Here is a 6,791-nt window from a genome sequence, read left to right as displayed (position 1 = left end):
ACCAGGACACACAATCTCATGCTAATCCCCATCCTGCAGATGAGGAAGCTGAGGCAGCACCTTAGTGCACGTGCACAGAAATCACTTGGGAGCACTTTAAGATGCAATTTCTTTTTTTTTTTTAAGAATTATTTTATTTAGCTTTATTGATTTATTTGAATTTGACCAGAGAGGGACAGAACGAGAGAGTGAGAGGGCAAGTGAGAAAGCAAGCCACCAGGTCCAGGACTCCAGTCATGGTCAGCCATGTGGGGGTCCCGTGCCTTTAACCACCACACCACCTGCTGGCCCCTTAAAATACAATTTCTGACTTGGTAGTCTGGGCCTGAGATTCTGCATTTATCAACAGCTCCCAGGTGCTGCTGAGGTTTGGGGACCGCACTTCAAGCATCAAGGGACTATGTCACTTGCTGAAGGACACAGAGGTGACGAGTGCTGAGCCTGGATCCTAGCCTATGTGGTAGGCTCCCGAGTCCTGTACATAACCCTGCCCTAATGGCTCACCTCAGCCCTAGCTTTCTCTCCCCAACAAAGAAGAGGCAGGAAGTGTAGTTTGCTTCCCCCAAGCCCATTTCCTCTTTCTGGACCCCTACCATCTCCCTCTGAGGTGACATCTGGCTCTGGCATCCCAGGGGTCCTCCCTTTCAAATGGGATGGAGGTTCTCAGATGCTCCTTAGCCAGGAAGATAATTAAGGGCAGGGATGAGCTCACCCCAGCTCCCTGGGGCTTGCTGGGGCCCAGCTGGGCCTGTCCTATGCCAGCCTGGCCCTGTGCCTGCTTCCCCCGGGCGTTTGAGGGGCTGGGGCGGGGCAGGGGCTTGCTATGGGGTGGAGAGCCCCAGCCAGCCTCAGGGGAGATTCTGCAGCTTAGTCTCCCTTCCCGGCTCATAGCTACCAGCCAGAGTGAACTTTTGTTCCCTGGGTATCCCCACAAGGGCCAGGCCAAAAAATAAAATGAAAACTGCTCCACCAGCGGGGAGTTTCCCAAAGGGTGTGCTGTGAGCCACTTGAGTTCTGCAGGGTGAAGTTAGGTGGGACACAGAGACGATGCTACCCAGCTCTGAATCACACAGCTATTTTCATTGACGGGGAGAAAGCTTCGCTCACTGCGGATGTGGCTTTAACGTCTGGCTCGCCCTGTATAACCCGAGAGCGAGACCTCAGGCCCAGAATCTTGTTGGTCAGCGCCCTTGAGCTTGACTTTAGCCACGGGTCGCCCTGCGTGTTCCCTCGTGTCGCCCCTCGTGTCGCCTCGTGTCGCCCTGCGCGTTCCTCGCTTCGCCCTGCGCATTCCCTCGCTTCGTCCTGCGTGTTCCTCGCTTCGCCCTGCGCGTTCCTCGCGTGACCCTGCGCATTCCCATGCGTCGCCCTGCGCATTCCTCGCTTCGCCCTGCGTGTTCCTCGCTTCGCCCTGCGCGTTCCTCGCTTCGCCCTGCGTGTTCCTCGCTTCGCCCTTCTCGTTCTCCCGCATGACCCTGCGTGTTCCCACGCATCGTCCTGTGTGTTTATGTTTACAGCCACCTCCTGTTCAGGGGCAGGTATTGCTTTGCCTTTACAATAGTGACATACCCATTTGTTTTAGAATCAGTTTACTTAGGAAAAAATTAAGGAAGTTAAAGCAAAATAAAAAAGAAGTCATTAGAAGCGGTGTGGGAGATGGACGGTTGGGAGTGATGGCGGATGATGGCTGAAGTGAGAAGACCCAGGCGGCCCCTGACAGCCTCAGCACCCCACCGTCTTCTTACTGCTGGGCCAGCAGAGCACCCTGTGGGAGACAGCCATCCCATGGGCCCCTGTGACTGCCGGGGAAGTCTGTCTGGGTCGTGGTGGGCTGAGCAGGCCTGAATGGGCTCTGACCTTTATTCCCGGGGTCCGTGTCAGTGTGATGACAGGTGACAGAGGGGGAAAGCGTGCCTTGCCCGAGGTCTCGTGCCCTACCTGCCCTGTGTGTCAGTCTGCAGTACCGTCACGCCCATACACCGAGTGGCAGAGTCCGTTAGTCACCCACCCGCCAGCTCGTTCACTGTCCATTTCCTCACTCGGTTCCCCATTCATCCTGCCCGTCTTTACTGAGCATTCACTATGTGCCAAGCACTGTGCCAGGTGCTGGGGCGACAGCAAGGCACGCGGGCGGAACTCAGCACCCGTGGGTTCACATTACCCCAGGGAAAGACAGGTGATAAACAGAGAAATAAGTGCAATATGCGGCCCGCCCAGCAGCGTATGTGCTGTGGGAACAGAAAAGAGAGGGGGCAATTCTTTGAATCAGTGACTCAGGGTCTGCCGTAGCTACTCCTGTCACACGGGACCTGTGGCAGCAGGGTCGGTGGCCAGCAGCCCGCCGTGCTCCCCCTGACCGCAATGAGTTTACCCCTCCATCCAAAGCTTTCCTCAGTGGGGTAGCAGGAAAGCCAGCGATGGTGAGACTCAGGGGGGAATGGAGTGTACGGGCCACCTGGCATCTGCACGTGGCTCTATGAGCACGCAGCCTGCAAATACAGAAGGATGCAGAGATGGGCGTCGGCTGGACATCTGGGTGACATTTTAGTAAGGTGTACTAAGGTCCTTCATGTCAGAGGTGTTGAAGAAGAGGAAGAAGGTGGGGAAATGAGAGAAAGCATCTTTTGTGTGTGTGTATTAAATATCTATTTCTGGACAATAAAGATTTGTTTGTTTTCAAAAAGGAAAGGAGCCGGGCGGTAGCACAGTGGTAAGCGTGATGCTCTGCAAGGCTGCCTCACAGGGAGGGTTCTGGGCTCACATCAGGAGACTTCCCTGAACAGCCAGGCGTGTGTGCCTGTGAGCTGAGGCTCAGGGGGATTGCGGCGTGAGGACCCTACTGGGGGTGCTGTCTCTGTTTCTCTCTCTTTTGTTCATAGAAGAAACAAAAGAACTAGAGAGAGAAGAAGAAGAAAGAAAACAAGGAGAAAAGACTCATGTAAGAGGAGTGGGCGGCCTGGCAAGGCTGGGCGGGGGGCTTCTCTGAGGGTGCCAGGCGCCAGGGAATACAGACAGCCTCATCTGGCAGCAGAAGCTCACAGACGTGGAAGTGGGCAGTGAGCTGGCACTGGGCAGGAAACCTTTTTTTATTTTATTTTATTTCTTAGAGTCTTTTTTTTTTTTTTTTTTTAATGCTTTTCTGCCATAGGGTGCTGTGCTCACCAGAGAGACAGTGAGAGGGAAAGTGAGAACCACTGCCCCGGGTGTGTGTGGGGTGGCCATGCTGCAGTCCCTTCTCCTCCATTCTCCTCCTTAGATTTAGGCACATACACACATGTGCCCCGTATGAGATTCAAGCTATCAGATCTGGGACTCAAACTGTGGTTGCCATGTGGGAGTCCAGCACCATAAGCACTATGCCACCTGCTGGCCCCTTAAAGTCATTTTTTTAATGAACAGATACACAGAATTATGGGCAAATCGTAATCCAGATTATGGGGTATTCTCTTTGGTCCTTGTATAACCTGCTTTTATTAAAATTTCTATGGGTGGGGGGGAGCTAGCAGGTGGCTTAGTAGTGAAGGCTCTGAACCTACCCACATGACCAACCACGGTTTGTGTCCCAGACCTGGTGGCTTGCTTTCTTATATTCCCTCTCCCTCTCTGTGTCTCTATCTGGTCAAATTAAAAATAAATGAATGGGACCAGCAGTTGGTATAATGGCTTTGTCACTGGACTCCAATGTAGTTGACCATGGTTCGAGTCACAGACCTGGTGCCTTAAACTCACACCAGGCATGTGTGCGAATGTGCCCAAGATCCCAAGAGGAGAATGGAGGAGAAGGAATTGCAACGTGACCATCCCCCCTGGAGGATGATTTCTCACTTTCTGTTTCTCTGTCTCTCTCTGTCTTTTTGGTGAGCGCACGTGCCCTATAGCAAAAACCTCTTAAAAATAATAAATGAGGGGCCAGCAGTTAGCGTAATGGCTATGTCGCTGGACTCCCACGTAGTCGACCGCAGTTCAAGTCCCAGACCCTGTGGCTTAAACTCATGCTGGGTGTGTGTGCGTGCGTGCCCAAGATCCTGAGAGGAGAATGGAGGAGAAGGGATTGCGGCATGGCCATGCCCCGAGGGGGTGATTCTTGCTTTTTGTCTCTCTGTTTCTCTCTGTCTTTCTGGCGTGCACATGTGCCCTATAGCAAAAAAAGTATCTCCAAAAATTAAAAAAAAAAATAAATGAATGAATGAATAAAGTTAAGTAATTCTTTTTAAATAATTTCTGTTTCTATTGTAATCTGCATTTCTCTCACTAACAACCAAATACCACACTGATGATTTATAGAGGATCCAGGTTTATTCCGCTCATAGTTTTGGAGGTCCAAAGTCAAGGGGCTTCATCTGGCAAGAATCTTCTTGCTGGTGAGGACACTGCAGAATCTAGAGGTGGCACAGGACATTACATGGCGAGAGCTGCAGGTGCTCGTTCTCTCTCATTTCTGCTTGTAACTCCACCAGGATTCAATTGGGCTGCACCCTGATGACCTTAATCCTAATCACTTCTCAAAGACCTCATCATGCCTGATTTAGTTTCCACCCTCTTAATACCTTCACAATATGGGACCAGCAGTTGGCGTAATGGCTATGTCACTGGACTCCCATGCAGTCGCAGTTCGAGTCCCGAACCTGGTGGCTTAAACTCACGCTGGGCGTGTGTGCGTGCGTGCCCAAGATCCCAAGAGGAGAATGGAGGAGAGGGGATTGGGGCGTGGCCATCCCCCCTAGGGGTGTGATTTCTCCCTTTTTGCCTCTCTGACTCTCTCTCTGTCTTTCTGGCAAGAGCGCGCACCCTATAGCAAAAATCTCTAAAAACAAAACAAAACAAATACCTTCACAACACAACCAAATTTCAACACAGAAATTTGAGGAGAGGATGCACTACAAACCCCAGCAGTTATTTTAATCATTATTTTAATCATGTGATTAAATCAACTGTTTTAATCATGTGATAGATATAGATGCCCATCAAGCTAGGACCCTAACAATGACCTACAGCCAACCTTGAGGTCCCCATCGTATCCCCACAGTAGGTCCCCATCACCTTGAATCCTGTCTTCATCATTTTTTACTTCCCTTTTCTCTAGTCTTATTATACTTATGTCCTAAAGATAAGTGTATTTTTAATTTTAGCTTATTTCTACTAACTTTATTTGATAGGGCATATTCTTTTCTTAGAGTTGCCACAACAAATGACCATAAACCAGGTGGCTTAAAGCAATGGGAATTGCTTCTCTCTTGGTTCTGGAGGCTGGAAATTTGCACGCAAGGTGTGGGCAGGGCTGCACTCCCTCTGAACCCTGTAGGGAAGGGTCTGTTCCAGGCCTTCCAGGTTTTGGGGCTGCCCACCCTCCCTGGAGCCCTTTGGGGTACAGGTGGAGCACTGCAATCCCTGCCTCCTCCTCCCATGCCTTCTCTCTGAGGCTTCTCTTGTAAGGACTTCAGTCATTGGATCTAGGGCCTCCTGAGATCCACGATTACAAACATATTTACAGATACAGGGGGCTAGGGCTTCAATACACTCATGCCTCAGTATCCATAGGGATTGTTCCTGGACCCCTGCCATTCCAAAATCCACGGATGCCCAGATCCTTTCTGTAAACCGGCATGCACCCTCCCACACGCTTTCAGGCATCTCTGGGTTACTTATAATAATCACTACAGTGTAAATGCTGTGTAAGGAGCTGTCACACTGTATTGTTAGGGGATAATGACTAGGGACAGTCTGTGCGTGTTCAGTACAGAAGCAGTCGTCACAGGCCCAGCCACAGGGTATGTTAGCGCCAGCGCAACATTTTTATCCACATGTGGTGGAATCCACAGATGCAGAACCACGGATATGGAGAGCCCATTGGGTATCTTTGGGGGGACACAATTCAACCCACAACAAAGGGAGTCCAGACAAACTAAAAAGGGCATCAAGCTGTGTGAGTCTCCTGGGATTTTTTTTTTTTTTTGAGAGGTTTTTGCTATAGGGCGCGTGCGCTCACCAGAAAGACAGAGAGAGACAGAGAGATAAAAAGCAAGAAATCACCCCCCAGGGGGGATGGCCACGCCGCAATCCCTTCTCCTCCGTTTTCCTCTTGGGATCTTGGGCATGCATGCACATGTGCCCGGCGTGAGTTTAAGCCACCAGGTCCAGAACTTGAACTGTGGTCAACTACGTGGGAGTCCAGTGACATAGCCATTATGTCAACTGCTGTTCCTGGGATTTCATTTTAGGCTTTAAAATTTCTTAGTTTAAGGGAACCAGCAGTTAGCGTAATGGCTATGTCGCTGGACTCCCACGTAGTCGACCATGGTTCATGTCCCGGACCCGGTGGCTTAGAACTCACGCCGGGCACGTGTGCGTGCGTGCCCAGGATCCCGAGAGGAGAATGGAGGAGAAGGGATTGCGGCGTGACCATCCCCCCTGGGGGGTGATTTCTCACTTCCTGTCTCTATGTCTCTCTCTGTCTGTCTGGCGAGCGCACGTGCCCTATAGCGAAAACCTCTCCAAAAAAAATTTTTTTTTTCTTAGTTTAAAATCTTCGGTTAGCCAGTGGCATAGTGGTTAAGGCAACTGTGTCCCTCATGTCTGATAGTATGATTTGATTCCAAAACTTGGAGATTTGAAACACACTCTAGGCTGGGGCCAGCAGTTGGTGTAATGGCTATGTTGCTGGACTCCCATGTAGTCGACTGCAGTTTGAGTCCCAGACCTGGTGGCTTAAACTCACACTGGGCACATGTGCGTACATGCCCAAGATCCCGAGAGGAGAATGGAGGAGAAGGGATTGCAGCGTGGCCACCCCC

At 50.9% G+C, this 6,791-nt stretch overlaps 1 pseudogene; it reads left to right on the top strand.

Moving 5' to 3' along the window:
- The first annotated feature begins 2,361 nt into the window (after positions 1-2,361).
- Positions 2,362-2,613, top strand: LOC102500669 (small nuclear ribonucleoprotein F-like; annotated as a pseudogene).
- The last annotated feature ends 4,178 nt before the right edge of the window (positions 2,614-6,791 follow it).

Source organism: Tupaia chinensis, unplaced genomic scaffold (assembly GCF_000334495.1).
Source record: "Tupaia chinensis unplaced genomic scaffold, TupChi_1.0 Scaffold000182_1, whole genome shotgun sequence".
NCBI classification, from domain to species: domain Eukaryota; kingdom Metazoa; phylum Chordata; class Mammalia; order Scandentia; family Tupaiidae; genus Tupaia; species Tupaia belangeri.
Note: the sequence above shows the minus strand (reverse complement) of the source record. Positions and strands in the feature narration are given on the sequence as shown.